A 15,389-nucleotide genomic window follows, 5' to 3' on the forward strand; every position below is an offset into this window, starting at 1 on the left:
GGGAGTCATGTGCGGTTGTAGGCAAGGCAGTGGGGGCTCCCCTCAGGCTCCCCTGGTCTCCTCCTGGCCCCGTTCCAGCAAGCACTGGCAGGGGCTGGCCACACTGTACCTCTCGGCCAGCATGTCCAGTGGGCTCTGCCAACGGCATAGCCCCAGCTGCTCGGGGGCAGCCTGATTTCTGGAAGCCACGGATGGGCTCCCGAGGATCCCCCGGCCTTCGGGGCTTGTTCTGGGGTGAGAGGACAGGGCCTGGGGGGGAAAGAGAAACTGGAGCTCGCGGGGAGCATCAAAGGGCTGGTGCGAGGTTTATTGGGGCCTTTACTGGCCTAGTTTTCATTATTTACACCCCGTTGATTCTAGGAGCTCCCGTTAAACGTGTAATAAATATAAAAATATTTTACAGGCCAGTGAAAATTCCACAGCAAAAATAACTCTATAAAGAGGGATTTCGCCCTGCTCTGCCCGCTGCTAAATTCTGTGTGGCATTACTCTGAGCCTCTTCACTGGCAGCTGGGTGATGAGGTGGCTGGGTCCCCTGGTTGGGGGGACAGCGGGGCTGGGTATTTAATTAGCCCCTTTACCAGGCTATGAATGGCATTGCTGCCTCTGGGGCTGAGCCTGTCAGCTCTTCCATGTGGCCATGGGTGAGAGTGGGAGAGTGGGCTGGAGTTGAACCTGGGTCCTAGGGTGGGCTGTGGAGGTCTGGGGACCAGCATGAGGGATAAAGGGAGTGGACCATAGCTCTTTCCTCCTGGCACCTTCCTGCCTCAGCTGGACCATTTGATGTGGCCAAGAGGGTGGGGAGAAAAGGGTGGAATTGAGAAGGCAGTGTAGAGCTATGTTACAGAGCAAGGGCTCTGCCTGGAGTCAATTCCTACCTCTACCACTTGTTAGCTGTGTGACCTTGGACAGATGACTTACCCTCTCTGGGCCTCAGTTTTCTCCTTTGTAAAATCCTATCTCATGTGATCCTTGTGAAGAATGTGCTTAACACATGGTAATGACACACTAAATGACCATCATCATTATTTTATACTCAATAATTATAATCATATGTAATAAAGAGCAGGGCATTCAGCCACAGTTCCAAGCTTGGAAAATTAAGCATAGAGAGAGGAGCTCCTGCTAAGAAGGCTTTCCTCCCTCCTTCTCTTCTCACAATTGAGGAGCCGCTAGTCCCACAGTGACTATTGAGAACTTTAAACGTGGTGAGTCCAAATTGACACGTGCTATGAATATAAGACATACCTAGGAGTTTAAAGATTTAGTATCCCAAAAAGAGTGCTAAATGATCTCATTAATAATTTTTATGTTGACTGCATGTTGAATGACAATATTTTAAATACCTTGGGTTAAATAAAATATATCATTAAATGTAATTTCACCCATATCTTTTCACCTGTTAAAAAAATGTGGTTACTAAGAAATTTAAAAATGACCAGTGTGGCTTATACCAGTGACTTGTATTATGTTTCTCCTGGACAGCCCTGCCCTGGCCACAGTCCGTGGCTGTGACTCGAAGTCCCTCCGGTAAGGTGGTAGGCAGCTTGTGGTGGGGAGTGACAAAAAGGGGCCGGTAACTTGTTCCCCTGCCCCTGCTCCTGAGAGCCGCTGCTGTGCACAAAGCAGAGCAGTTGGAGAGAGTTTTCTAGACTGACCATGAAGCCCCGCATTTCTTGAGTCCTGACCATGTGTGGGGACATACGGAGGGCGCTAACCCTCACCGCAGGCCCCCGAGTGTGCGGAACTGTTCTGTCTCCACTTTACAGATGAGGAGACCGAGACTTAGAGCTGAAAGTGGCAGACCTGGGATTTCAGGGTTTGTGCTCTGAGTTCAGCTCATGCTAGACTGGCCACCTGCCCCCCACGCACCTCCCGAGCGCCCCTCCCTTCTCCGGCCTACAGTGCCACAGTGCGGAAGGGGCTAGACTGGATGATGTCTCAGGGTTGACCTTCTGGCTCTGACACTTGCCACGTGCGTGGACACTGAGGTCAGTGGGTTTACCCCTTCCCAGCTCTCTGGCCTTGGTGGTCTCCTCTGTCAGATGAGGCTCATGATGGTACTTGCTTTCTGGGGCCGGTATGAGGCTGACATGAGGTGACATGTGCCTGGCACACAGTGGGCGCTCAGTAAATGACTGTGGCAGAATGAGGCTGATGCTGATGTCAGCAATTTGGGGAGAATTGGAGAATGTGACCATCCTCTTAAATGGCTGGCGTTAAAGGGGGAGACAGAATTAGATTTTTCCCTGACCTCACTTTGGAAGTGCGTCCCATGGCTGCTCTTTCTTCCACTGGGGGGAAGGACCATGTGGTCCAGACTTGCCCTCAAGCAGCAGGTCAGTGGGGCTGGGGGCTGTTCGTGGGCCCAGGTGTGGCCCCCCAGCCTGCCTAAGCCTGCTAGGCCGTGGATCTTTGGTTCTTCTCCTTCCCTTTCCATTTTCTCTCTTGGCCTCTTGTGCCTCAGGGCTCTCTCCGCTCATTCTGCACTGGTTGAAGAGCTGGGGTTGGGCTTTGAAGATGCCTCCTGGACAGGGCAGGGCAGCCCTGGCTCCCGGAGCCCTGCCCCGGGGGTCTGGCATCCGTTGGTCCCAGCCCGCCAAGGCCTGCAGAGAAATGGCCCTGCAGTCAGAAAGCCGAGACTGGAGGGCCTCAAGGCGCTGCCTTTGATAAGATCTGCTGCCCTGGGGGAGGGGGTGAGAGCAGGGCTATTGTCCTGATCTTATAGATGGGGAAACTGAGGCCCGGAGTCTGACTGTTTCTGGGGGTCTGTTCAGGGACGAGTCCTTCGTTGGGAAACTCAGGACCCTTCCTCTTAGGGCAGCTGCTTCTTGGCTAGGCAGGGAGACCCAGGGGCCTGTCGTGGATGCTGTTCTCCTGGGGATGAGCCCGCGGGGACTCGGGTCTCCAATAGGCCTTGGCCCATTCTGCTGGGGTTACCCGGGTCTGAGGCTTGCTGCTGTTTGGAGAGAGCCTGCTAGGACTCTCACACAGCCAGGTTTCCTCCCTGCTTTCTCTGGCTTTCCTAACCCTCGAAGAGCGCCGAGTAGGGGGGCTGGTTCGGACTGGGAATGCAGTGACAGAGTGAGGGCAGCGTCCTTGTGCCTACCTGCGGTGGCTGTGCCCCTCGTCCCAGGGCAGGGGTGAGGAGAGGACTGCAGAGTGCTGGTCTTCCAGAGGCCACCTTCAGGACGCCAGCTGCCCCAGCCCAGGCCCATCAGTGTGAGAGGGGATGCAGCAGCCAGCACTCACCAGCCCAAGCCTGAGCCATGCTCTGCATCATGGGCTTTACATGCTAGCCCTCTTTATACATATCAGAACCTCGGGAGGCAGTACTATTAGTAGTCCTACATTAGAGAGAGCACAGAAGACAGAAGGTCCAGTGATTTGCCCAACTTGATGCAGCAAGGAAGAGGAGTGGCTGGGATTTACAGCCAGGGTGGTCTGCGCCCAGACTGGGATTCTGCCCCTGGGCCATCCTGCCTGTCTCCAGGTGAGGTGGGGGCAGCACTGTCCCGGGGAGGGCGGCTTCAGGGCTGCTTTTCCTGGTGCTCCTTCCTCCCCTTTCTGGCCAGCCCTGGGATGTGGATGCTCTGCCTCAGCCTTGCTACTCAGGAAGGCAAATGGAAAGCCAGTGGTGAAAGGCGTGTTGTTACGGGAATCTCTCCCCTTAAATCTGCTCTCAGCCTATAGAAATGGCAAATTGTTCCCACCTTTGGTACTTGATACTAGACACAGGTTACTTGAACGCTCAATGCCAGAATTGGAGCCTGATGATAAAAGGGCACTCTGGAGTGAAAGGCACATGTGCGTCTTGAGCAGTGTACCAGGTACCTACCTCCCTGCATTGTCTCTTTCTTTCCCTTTCATGTAGGAGTTCTGAAATATGACCATTTCAGAGGGAAGGAAAAGAGGCCCTGAGGAGGTTATTGCTAGTGGAGCAATGAGGGGAGCAGATGGAATTAATTTGGGGTTCTGGTGTTCCCTTGGCTCTCGACTGGGCTAAATCTGCTTTCATAGGTAGGAGGGTGGTGCCCACCAGCAGGGGCAGTTGTGTAGAGGCTGGTGTTGAGAGCAATAGGAAGGGCTGGCCATGTGACATTTTTAGTTTGCTAATGCTGCTGGGATGCGGTATGAATTGGCTTTTATAAAGGGAATTTATTAAGTTACACATTTAGAGTTCTAAGGCCATAAGAATGTCCAAACTAAGGCATCTGGAGAAAGATACCTAGACTCGAGAAAGGCTGATGGCATCTGGAACACCTCTGTCAGCTGGGAAGGCACATGGCTGGCATCTGCTGGTCCTTTGGCTTCTGGTTTCAAACAGCTTCCTAGGGGGCATTTTCTTTCTGCATCTCCAAATGTCTCTGTCTGTGTCAGCACCAAAACTTTTTCCAAAATGGTTCCCTATTAAAGGACTCCAGTAAGTGGATTAAGATCCACCTTGAATGGGTAGACATGCATCTCCATGGAAACCACCTAATCAAAAGGTCCCACCCTAAACCATAGGTTTGCCCCGCACAAGACAGAATTAGGAAAAAGAACATGGCTTTTCTGGAGTATAAAATAATTTCAAACCAGCACAGTGGCCTTGGCAAGTCTCTGTCCTGCAGGGCTTGGTGTGTCCATCGCAGTCTGAGGGGATGGCCCTGATTGGGAGTAGGTGGGTATCTCTCCTGAGTAGGGCCACCTGGCTGCCCTCAACCCCCTGGCCACCCTGACGCACAGCACAGGTGCAGTGTGGGACCTCGGCAAGGCTAGGAATGCAGAGATCTCAGGGTCCCCATTTGGTGGGCACACAAAGGCCATATGGGTGAAGGCCTCACATAGGGTTTAGGGGTTGAGGGGTTCTCCCCTGCCCAGGGACTCCACCACTGCTCCACAGCTCTCTTGCTCGAATCAGCAGTCTAGCCCATTTGCTGTGCATCCTCGAGGCCTGCAGGATACAGGCCTCCCACGTTCATGGAGGCTGTACAATGGGGAGGGTAGGATGTATTTCTGACCTTGCATCTTCCTGTGCCGGCCTAATCTGCTTCATCATGGCAGGAGGGGAGGCAAGCATGGAAGCCCCTTCCCCTTGGCAGACCCTTCTTGGACTGTTCTGGCCTGCTTTGCTCTTTGCCTTCAGTCAACAGACACTTTAAGAACCACCCATTTAGGTATAAGAAATGGAGCTTCTGTTGCTATGAGTCTTGGCCATGAGTCTTAACCCCAAACTAGGCCAGGTCCTTAGGGGCTGGAATCTCTGTCTTCCCCTCCAGGCACATGGCGTGGGATCTGGGAGCATCATAGAGTGTTGGGATGAAGTTGCTTAAACAGAGCAGTCAGTCCGCAGTGACAACTGCCTTTGCCAGCTTCCTTCCACCCCTGTGGACAGCACTGGTTAGGGGAGGGGCCCCTGGAAATGCACTCTGGGCTTGCCTTGGATTCTGCCCTGTATCTTTAGGAGTTGACTAGGATTTTTTCCAGATGGGGTTCAGGAGGGCCATAACCTACCTGAGGGAAGGGGTTAGTGGGGTACAGGGTACAGGTGATCAGCTTAGGATGAGACCATCATCCTAAGGTCCTGGCATCAGAGGGGAGGCCCAGGGGAGTCCTTTCTCTGGCTCACTGTGCCTGGCTCTTACCTGTGAGGTGGTCCCTGACCCCCCCATCCCACCCCCTCAGCCTGGCAGGTGAGAACAGCATTATCTCATGGTCATCTTGAGATTTGGCTGTCTGGGTGGGACCTCACATTCTTTGGGGCTTCCCAAAGCTTGATACCCCATCCACTGGGGTAGTGGCCACCTGGTTTCTCCCCAGACAGTCTGCCTCATTGTTACCCTCGGTCAAGGGTTTGCACCTCCTCAATCTAGAGGATGCTTGGGTGAGGCTGTGGCCCTGCAGAATGGTGATTTCCCCAGTGGCCTGGCCTTGGCTGAAGGGAGGGTGAGTCTTGTGAGGTACGATGTCCACCCTCTGGGGCCATGATCCTGATGGGAGGCTGCCTAAGTGGGGCAGAGGGCTGCAGGTGTTGGGGCAGTCTGGAAGGCCAAGTTTCTCTGACCTGGGAGGAGGCTGTCGCCATGACAAGGAGGTGTGAAAGTAGAATCCAATTTCCTGCCTGTCCTAGCTGCCTAACACCTGACCCCTCCTTCATCGCTCGGGGGGATCACAGGAGAGCCGTTCCTCTTGGCTCTGGGTGTCGCTTGCTGCAGCCTTTCTGGCTTGTGGGTGCAGACTTGGCCTCTCTGGCCTGTGACAGGCAATGTTTAATTCTTCCTTTGTGTCATCACGGTTTGGGGTGAGAGTTCATGTGAGTGGAGGATGCTTGGGCTATGTAATTAAGGTGCACACTTGGCAGAGAGACCCATTTTTAATGCTCGTATCCCATTTGCTGGCTTTTCCAGGCCATTGTCCCTAGCCCAGGCCCATGGTCTAATTATAAGGTGTGGGCTCTGCGGTGGCTCAGTGGGCCCCGGCTCGTTGTGCTCAGTCCTACCTCCTCCTGTGCTGGTTGTGCTGGGAGGGGCTGTGGCCCAACTGCCACCTGCCAGCCTTGGAGGAGTTGTTGGGGGATGGGGGCTGGCTGCCTTGATGATGGCTCTGTGTGACCAGAAAATCAGAGGGCCCCTTGGGTGCTGACCTGGAGACAGGGTCGTGGGAGTGCAGGGCAGTGGGGAGGAGGTCATAGTTGTGGTGGAAGTCTGAATTCTCTGAGCCCTATCAGGTGGGGCTGGCCTAGGAATGGGCAGCAGCTGCCCATGGAGAAGAAAGAAATGCAGAGAGGGGAACAGAGCTCCCACTAGTGCTCTCCAGTAGACGTGATGAATTACATTCTGGTGACCTGTTCTCTCTTCACGGACCATAGTGTGGTCCCCAGAAGTGGCTGTGAAACCCTTGCTGTCCAACATGGTGACAGCTAATTTCCTGTGTCAACTTGGCTAAGTTATGGTGTTTATTTGTTTGGTCAAGCCCTGGCTTGCTTGTTACTGTGATAGTATTTTGTAGATGGGGTCTGCAACTGTAATTGGCTGATTTCATCTACAATCAGTTGATTGCATCTACAAGCCACAAAAAGATTAACCTCAGTAATGTGGGGAACAGCCTCATATAATCAGTTGGAGATTATAACAGCCAGAACTGAGGGTTTCAGAGATCAGAAAAAGTTTTGCCTTAACTTCTGCATCATCTCTTGTCAGAATTTCCAGCCCATTAGCATTCCCTGGGGAATGTGTATTAAGGACTTCAGCATCACCTTTATAGGACTTTCCAGCTTGCAGCCTGCCCTATGGAGTTTGGGCTTGCTAGCCCCCACAGTCATGTGAGCCAATTCCTTCAATAAATCTCTTATATATGTATATACTTGATGGTTCTGTTTCTCTGGAGAGCCCTGACTAATCTAAACACACCCAGCTAGACTCTCTTCTTCTTGTCCTATGGCGGGGACTCCCTTTGGTATTCCTCAGAGTGCAGTAGGAATTGAACATTGGACTCATGACCAATAGCATGTCAAGGGGGAAGAGCCCACCAACTCCAAGCCTCTATCATGGTGAATTACAATTGTAAAAAGTGTAAGAAGTGGATGTACTGGCCACATTTATTATGCAAGGAGGGCCCGGGAACCACAAGTACACACTCCCTGGGTCCCAAATTTGGTTCCAAGGGAATGTGTTAGTCATCACATGTATTACACTATACACTACTCTTCCACTAGCCTTAGAGTTTAGAAGAGAGGATGGTTTGCCTGGCTCAAGTCTCTTAAAAAAAAAGGTATCTATACATTTGAATGAATACTTTTTTTCCCCTTCCAAAGTTGTCCTCCCCACCCCCAGCAAACAGGAGATGTTCAGAGTTATTTCTGTTGGCTCCTGAGTGCACTGAGTGCTGGAGCATAAGCAGTGCTGCTTGGAGTTGCCAGTGGCAGCTTCTCCGTTGGTATTTGCCCTCCAGAAAAGTATTGGAGTAAAGAAGCTAATGTTTTTGAGAGCCAACCTATGCCAGGATCTCTCAGGCCTTTGATGTGTATTATTTTAATCCTTAGATAGCTTCTTGATGTGGGGGCTAATAGGTGAGGAAACTGAGGCCCAGAGAGGGTAAGCCACATGCTCAGATCACACAGCGAGGAGGAGGTGGTCCAGGATTGGAAAGTGGCTGTCGGATCCTCTCCCATCAGGGAAGGACTGGCTGGTGTCCTCACCTGGATTTTCCTGGTTTCTTTGACCAGGCTGGCTGTTGGTGGTCCCACTGGAGAAGACCCAAGCAGACTCCCACACAGTCTCTACCTCCCCTGTGATTCACCTGATGACCAGGCCCAGCTCTCCTGCCTTGCCTCCTGGCTGCAGAGTCAGGCACAGTAGGATGTTTTCACCTACTCTGAGAAGGCCTTTTGAGATGAAACCAGCTCTCCTTTTAAAATATGAACCCCACACCGCAATCCAGCAAAGAGCAGTTGGCCTCATACTGTGCAGCATGTAGCATGGCAGCAGCCTGTCCCTCCGCCACCAGGTGACACGCTGGTGTCAGGCATCAGGGTGTGGGCTGTTGGCCTTACAGTGGGCAGCTGGGTGCGTCTCAGAGAAGTGCCACCGCAGGCACGGGTCTGACCCCACCAGGGAGTAACATGAGCTCTGGGTCCCACATCTGGGAGAGCCTTAGCTGAAGAGGGACTGGGTGAGGACCCTGGGATTCCTGAGCCAGAAACATGGTCTTACTCAGACCCTCTGCCCCCAGGCGACCCAGCTCAGTGCCACCTTGGGCCTTAGACCATGTTGTTTCTAGATGTTTATTTTGGAGTTAATGAAAAAAAAAAAACAATGTGTGCCTAATCCCCACTTTGCACAGGGCCAAGTTCTCTGTGCCCTTTAGTGGACAGATCTTCATCCTCAATGCTCCAGTGAAAGCACCCTCCCTCTCATGCCCCTCACCAGCCAGCCTGTCCCCCTGGCCTCTGCACCTTTGCACCTGCTGTTCCTTCTCCTGGGCTGCCTTGCTATTCCCATCTCCTCGGCCTGCTTAAAATATGCTCAGCTTTCAGGCTGCAAGCTGGGATGTCTCCCCCAGGTGCTTCTCTGATCCCAGCCACGTCTGGCTGAGGGCCCTTCCCTGGACTCACAAGGAACCGATGATCAAATTGTGCAAAACAAGCAAGTGGGAAGTTCCACCTCCCTCTGTGATAAGGATGGCCTTGTCTTCACTGTTGCATCCCCAGCGTGTGGTGCAATAATAATAATAATGAGTGACAACAACAATGAGCACTCAGTGAATGTCAGTTCTGTGCCAGGCTCTCTGCGTTTGACAGGTGTCTTCTTACTGAATTCTCTTACCACCCCTGTGAGGCAGGCACTCTTCCTATTGCCATCGGGCATGGAAAGAAGCAGAGGCAGAAGATGTTTTACTCGTCCATAGTCAGAGAGCTGGCAAGTGGATTCAAACCCGTGCAGGCAGCTGTGGGTGCTAGTTCTTAACCACTACGCCAGTTGCCTCCGATGGGTGGTATCTGGAGACGTTTGATCAATATCTATTCATTTGACAAAATATTTTTGTCCCCTCCCTTCAGATGAGAGCTGAGGCTAGAAGGAGAGGTGGCTTGTTGGCTAAGGCCGTGCAGTGAGTGGGGGCTCTGGCCCCACTAGATGCGAGCTCCTTGAGGGCAGCACTCAGGCCCCTTAGTCCTGCGTGTCACCAGCGTTTGGCTTGGAGCCTGCGACACGGAAGGTGATCAGTCTTACTTGCTAACTCAGTGAACGACAACCCGTGAGTTTTCCATCCCCTGCCAGTTATAACCCTCAACCCCGCCCTGGGAGGAGGGAGCCCCTGTAAAGAGGTGTTTGGGTGGAAGGCTGTCGGCTGGGTCGTGGCAGGCAGGAAGGGATGTTGGTGTGGGGGTGCGAGGCAGCCGGGCACCATTGCCTAAATCCACTCGTGCCCCGATTTCCCACTTTGTGGGGGCTCTGGGGCAGTGACAGCCCCTCTGACCCAGCAGCTGAGTCCTCCTTTGAGAGCCGTGCTATTGGGGAGCCCCCGTGGGAACCTGGGCCGTAAGATTTCTGAGCTGCAGCTCTTTGTGGCAGGAAAGGAGGTGACTTTTGCAGAAAGGAAGGTTTTCTTTTTCCTGCAACCCAGAATGAAGGAACGTTCGTGAGCCGCTTTTCTATCCGCCTGGAGGCCCCTCCCATCCCTGCGGTGAGCAAACACGGGCTCTGCTGCTGGCAACGCAGTGGCGTGGCCTTTTGTTGGGCACACCTGGCTCAACATCTCACGGGGTGGGAGTGACCGCCAGCCCTTCCTCTCTGCATAGCAGCACGCAGTTGTTTCCAACATTCTCGCTTGGGCTCTGACAGCTGCATCAGCTTCTGGCCTCACTCAGAGGCAAAAGGCACATTGAAAATGAGGTTTAAACCTGTTGTCTGCCTGCCTCCCCTTCCAGCCTGTCCAGGTCCCACTGGTCTGTGTCTGTCCTCTGCTGCTTTAGCAACGACATCCAATGCCCAGGTCAGCACAGGTTTCTTAGTAGCCCCTCAACACAATCATATCTCGCGCTATCCACCCTTTTCTTCAGAGAAGTCCAGAACCCTTCTTCAGTATGAGTTAAGAAACAGGAGTCACCGGGTTAGGTCACCAAATGTCTCAGGGGCGACCCTGACCACAGCAAGCTTGGATTTTCTTACCATCTGTGCCAAGGTCAACAGCAAACCAGGCAAGGGCAGATCAAAGGCCCTTCAGCCCAGAATTGAGAAATCCATAATTAAGCTGTTCAGTAAAATTATTTTCAATAATTCTTTTTTGTAGCAATAAGTCACGTCGCCTTCTGAAAACCCAAACCTTCCTCACCTTAGTCTTGTTATTAAAATAATAATTGGAGGTGTCTCCTCCTTTTTGTGACTAGTAGCACAATGGCTGTTAAATAAAAAAAGACAACTGTAATTTATTTTAAGATTCAGGGATTTTCTATTTGCAAATAGGCAGCAATTATGAAATGAATACTATAATTATAACCATGCTAGAGAAGTGAGTGAGGCGGCAGCTAGCTGGGATGTGCTTTCTGGTTAGAAAATACATTATCTCAGTCCTGGGCAGGCTCTGCTGAGTCTCCTGCTCACCCACTCTCACCCCCTCTTCCCCGGTTCTTGGGAGCTGAATCAGAGAGTGATAAAAGCCTGGAAAAGCTCCATTTCCACCTGTATTGTAGAGGGAGAGATGTAGCTGGCACTTTCTCAGGTGAGCAGGGACCTTTTCTTGGAAGTCAGGCAGCAGGTCCATTTGAGGGGTTCAGGCTGGATGACCATGGCGAAAGCCAGCAAGGGGGCAGTTGCCTGATGCCCACCAGGGCCGACCCAACCCAACCTTGCTCTGCCCACCTCTTTGCTCTCCTCCATCTGTGCTCACAGGAGGGGGAGGTGAGAAGCCCCCTCCCTCTGATTGATCTGGTTGAGCTCTGTCCTTGTGGAGCCTGAGTGGTGCCTCACTGGGAGTCTGCCAGGCCAGATCTCCTGCTGGTGGAAACTACCCAGGACTGAATGGCACCTCTGCCTTGTTTCCCTTTCTGGAATATACTCTGGAATCTATAATGAGGTCCCACAGATTGAGTTTTTTTTATCGGGTGTTGTGTTTTTCTAAGAGACAGATTTAAGTCTTGTATACAACATTCTTGAGGTTCTCCATAGAAACATCTCAGGACCTGCTAGAGGTCTGAAGACCTATCTGGATTCTTGGCAGGTGATCTAATGCTCAAAGTCCCCCACTGCTGGATGGGAAGGAATTCAGAAATGTTCAAGGTAAACTGACCTGTCTGGGGTGACTCAGAAATGGAAACTAGGACCCGCTTTTATGAGTCATGGCCATCTCTTCTCAGTGTAAACCCACCTTCAGGATCATATGACATTTTCAATTGATATATTGATTGGAACCCAGGTTTAAATATTTGAGAAAAATAAGACTCTTGATGAAAGTGTGAAGAGAAAAGGACTTTGCTGCCTTGTAATCAGAAACAAATCAGAAAAGTAAAAAAATTAAAAAATGTTTACATCCTTTATGAAGTGTAGCCTCCAAGAGCTAATGGATATGTCTGTTTTGTTCCTTGCTGCATCCCCAGCCCCTGGAACAGTATCTGGCTTGGATTGATGCTCAATAAATTTTAATGAGTCTCCTCAAAGGAAAAACTGGATTTGCCGTGAGCCTTCCCTGTTGGGATGAGTGGTAGTACCTCATGGATGTGCATTTATAGTTAGGGTTCGAGGTCTGGCAAATACTTCCTCTGTGCAGAAAGAGGAAGGGCCTGCATTCACCGAGCAGTCCTGCTGAGCTCTGTGGCCCAGGAACTTGCAGAACCATTGTCTGCTGATTTTTAAGGTGCTGACTTAGTGAGCGCTGTGTTGCAGATGTTTGCTTGTTCTCAGCACTAACATATCTGGTCTCTTTGGGCAGTTGCCAGCATCAGTTGGCTAATGTCAGCCAAAATTAGCCAGAATTTGCACTTTAATCATGGATGTCAAATATGACCATTTTTGTGTACATAAATAGCAAAGATTGATATAGTTGGATGATTTAATGACTGTATCTTAAGTGTACCACAGTGGGGTATGTGGTACCATGTGCTCATCTGAGATGATGTCACACGCGTAACTAAGCAAATGGACTCATTTTCAGGGAAGAAAATGGGCTTGTCTGTTGTCTGTTGATGTGTCAAGATAAGGCGTTGAATGTGAGGCAACCATGAACCAGTGTCCTGAATGCCGAGTGGGGCTGGCTGTGGTTGTATGCAGTTGAACCCTTCTTGTTCCACGGAGCTTGTGCTCTGAGGCTACAGTGGGTGTGTGGTGGGTTTTCTAAGAAGAATTCCTATTTGGGGGTTAAATACCCGACTTGGCGTTGATGAGGGCAGACTCAGCCTCCGGCGGGTGTGGCTGACTGCAGGTGTGGATGGGGGAGTCTCTGAAAGGTTCTGAGCCACGCACCCCCCCACAGCCCTCAGGTTCACAAGGAGGGGCTTCCTGTTGATTGGGAGCTGCTGACCTTGGGTTATGAGGGATTCCTTGACCCATGAGCCCTGGGAGCTGAGTCCTTCTCTCTCTGTGGACTCTTGCTGGAGTGGGTACTTCCTGCACAGATATCTAAAAACCCATGGCTCTCTCCTCTCCAGGGCAAGACTCGCTCACAGAGGAGTCTTTTCTGAACCCCCAAGCTCTAGTTGGGCCGAGTGATCAAAATAAACACACGTATACCCTTTCATTCACCCGGCCCTTTTCCTCTCTCTCTGAATGCTTAGGGTTTCATCATCATGCATGTGGCTATTGTGGCCCCATAAAGGGGGAAGAGGCATTCGCAGGCACAGAGGCCTCGTGCTGACAGAAGCTGCCTGCAGGATGTGCGCTGGGGAGGTGTGTACACAGCGCGGGCTGGGGCCGAGGTGAGGCCCCGCCGGCCTGGGAAATGTACTGCCGATGATAGATGGCGAGGGTGCTCGGAGGCTCCCCTGACACTATTTGCACAAACAGGGAATGCAAACGAGTGGGGTTTTTCACAAGCTTATATAAGTCAGTTGGCAATACACAGCGCCCCAGCTGTGTGGCATGACAAGACAGAGCTTTGCGTTCCTGTTTGGAAACAGGTGACTTTAGGAACCAGTTTGCCTGTGTCAGGACTTGAAATGGTTTGCTCTGCCCTTCTATTGTCATAACCCCCCTTTTTCTCATTGCTTTCTCTTTGTAAAGACTTTCTTTGCAAAGAGATTCTCATAACCGGGACAGTAGGGCTACTGTTGCTTCCAGCAGCCGCCCAGGGGCTTTTCTTTTCTTTGGGACTCTGACTTCCTTGAGATGCATCAGCAGGGAATAGCAGGTGTGTGTGTAGTTGGGTGCACTGGGAGCTGGTGGGGTAATGAGTGCAGGGGAGGGAGTGGGGGAAGGCTGGAAACCTGCCTCAGCACATACCTGGGGTCATGTCCGGTGTCTACCTTGCCTCTGACACTCAGGTGTGGAATTGACAAGGACAAACCTTACACTCACATGGCCCTTTGCCAGTGCCTGGCACGTAGTAGGCCCCTCATTTCCTTCTTCCATCAACCCTGTTGCAAGTTAGGCATGAGAGGGATTATTGTCCTGTACAAAGATAACAGAGGGTCAGAGAGGGGACGTAGCCCTTGCGAGGTCTCCCAGCATGTGAGAGCAGAGCTAGCCTGGGACTCTGCTATGATGCCTCTCAGTCCCAGGCACCTGCTGCGATGCTCCCCACCTGGCCATTAGCCCTCTGTCCTACTGCCTCCTGGATGCCCAAGGGGCAGGGAGGTAGGGACCTGTCAGACATGCAGCCCCTATTTCGAGACCACATCCCAGTGTGGGCCACACCCCATTGCAAAGCTAGGGCTCAGTCATTGACTCCCTGTGCTATGGGGCATCGTGGCAGTGATTCCACCTGACCCCATTCTACAATTCTATGATTCTTCTGATCACTGCTGAGATTATGGAAGCTGTTCTCCTTATGTAGAGCCAAGCATCTCATCCAGGCCTCTGTTCTAAATTTGTCATCTATTTAAAAGAAAAACGCTTTTCTGCCTTATTAGAAGGTGGTAAGTGGTCATTGTAGAAAGTCAGAAAATACAAAGGATGGAAAAATTACAGTAATCCCACTACCTTTGGGGGTGAAACAAAACGGGATCTTGCTAAATCCTAGCATTTTTTGTAACCACAATTTGTTTTCTTATTTTGTTGTGAATTCCTGTGACTGTCATTGAATATTCCTGAAAAAATGTCACATTTGGGGCTGCAGACCTTCCTCTTACTGGCTGGAACCAGGCATTGTTGATGGACATGCAGGCTGCTTCTGGCTTTGCGTTCTCCCTAGCACTGCAGCAGCGAACATTCCCTAGCATTTATGATTCAACTATTTGTTATGTGCAAGTCACCTTTGTCTTGGAATAAATTCTTCAGAGCAGATTTGCTGGGCTTCATGATGTGAGTGCTTTTAAAGTTACCACATTCGTGGTAAAAAGTTCAAGTGGTACCAGAGGAGGTGTAGTGAAAAGTTGAAGACCCCTGTGCTGGTTTGAAACTGTTATGTACCCCAGAAAAGTCATGTTCTTTTAATCCAGTCTTGTGGGTGGGCCTATTGAGGGTGGGTCCTTTGGATTAGGTTGTTTCTATGGAAATGTGACACCCCCCCCCATTCAAGTTGGGCTTACTTAGCATGGTGGGGTCCTTTAAGAGGGGAACATTTTGGAGAAAGTCGACACAGAGGCGTGGAGATGCTGAGAGAGCTGTTTGAAAGCAGAAGCCCAGAGATAAGGACCAGCAGACCTCACCATGTGCCTTCCCATGTGGCAGAGGAACCCCAGACTTGATAGATCTTTCTTTTTTTTTATTGAGAAATCTTCACACATACAGTCCATACATAGTATGCAATCAGTGGCTCAC

General features: G+C 51.3%; 1 long non-coding RNA gene across 1 annotated transcript in view; it reads left to right on the forward strand.

The window, feature by feature from the left end:
* Nucleotides 1-15,389, forward strand: part of LOC143664979 (uncharacterized) — a 420,148-nt gene that overhangs the window by 28,860 nt on the left and 375,899 nt on the right. The window lies entirely within an intron of this gene.

This window comes from Tamandua tetradactyla, chromosome 20 (genome assembly GCF_023851605.1).
Source record: "Tamandua tetradactyla isolate mTamTet1 chromosome 20, mTamTet1.pri, whole genome shotgun sequence".
Lineage (NCBI taxonomy): Eukaryota > Metazoa > Chordata > Mammalia > Pilosa > Myrmecophagidae > Tamandua > Tamandua tetradactyla.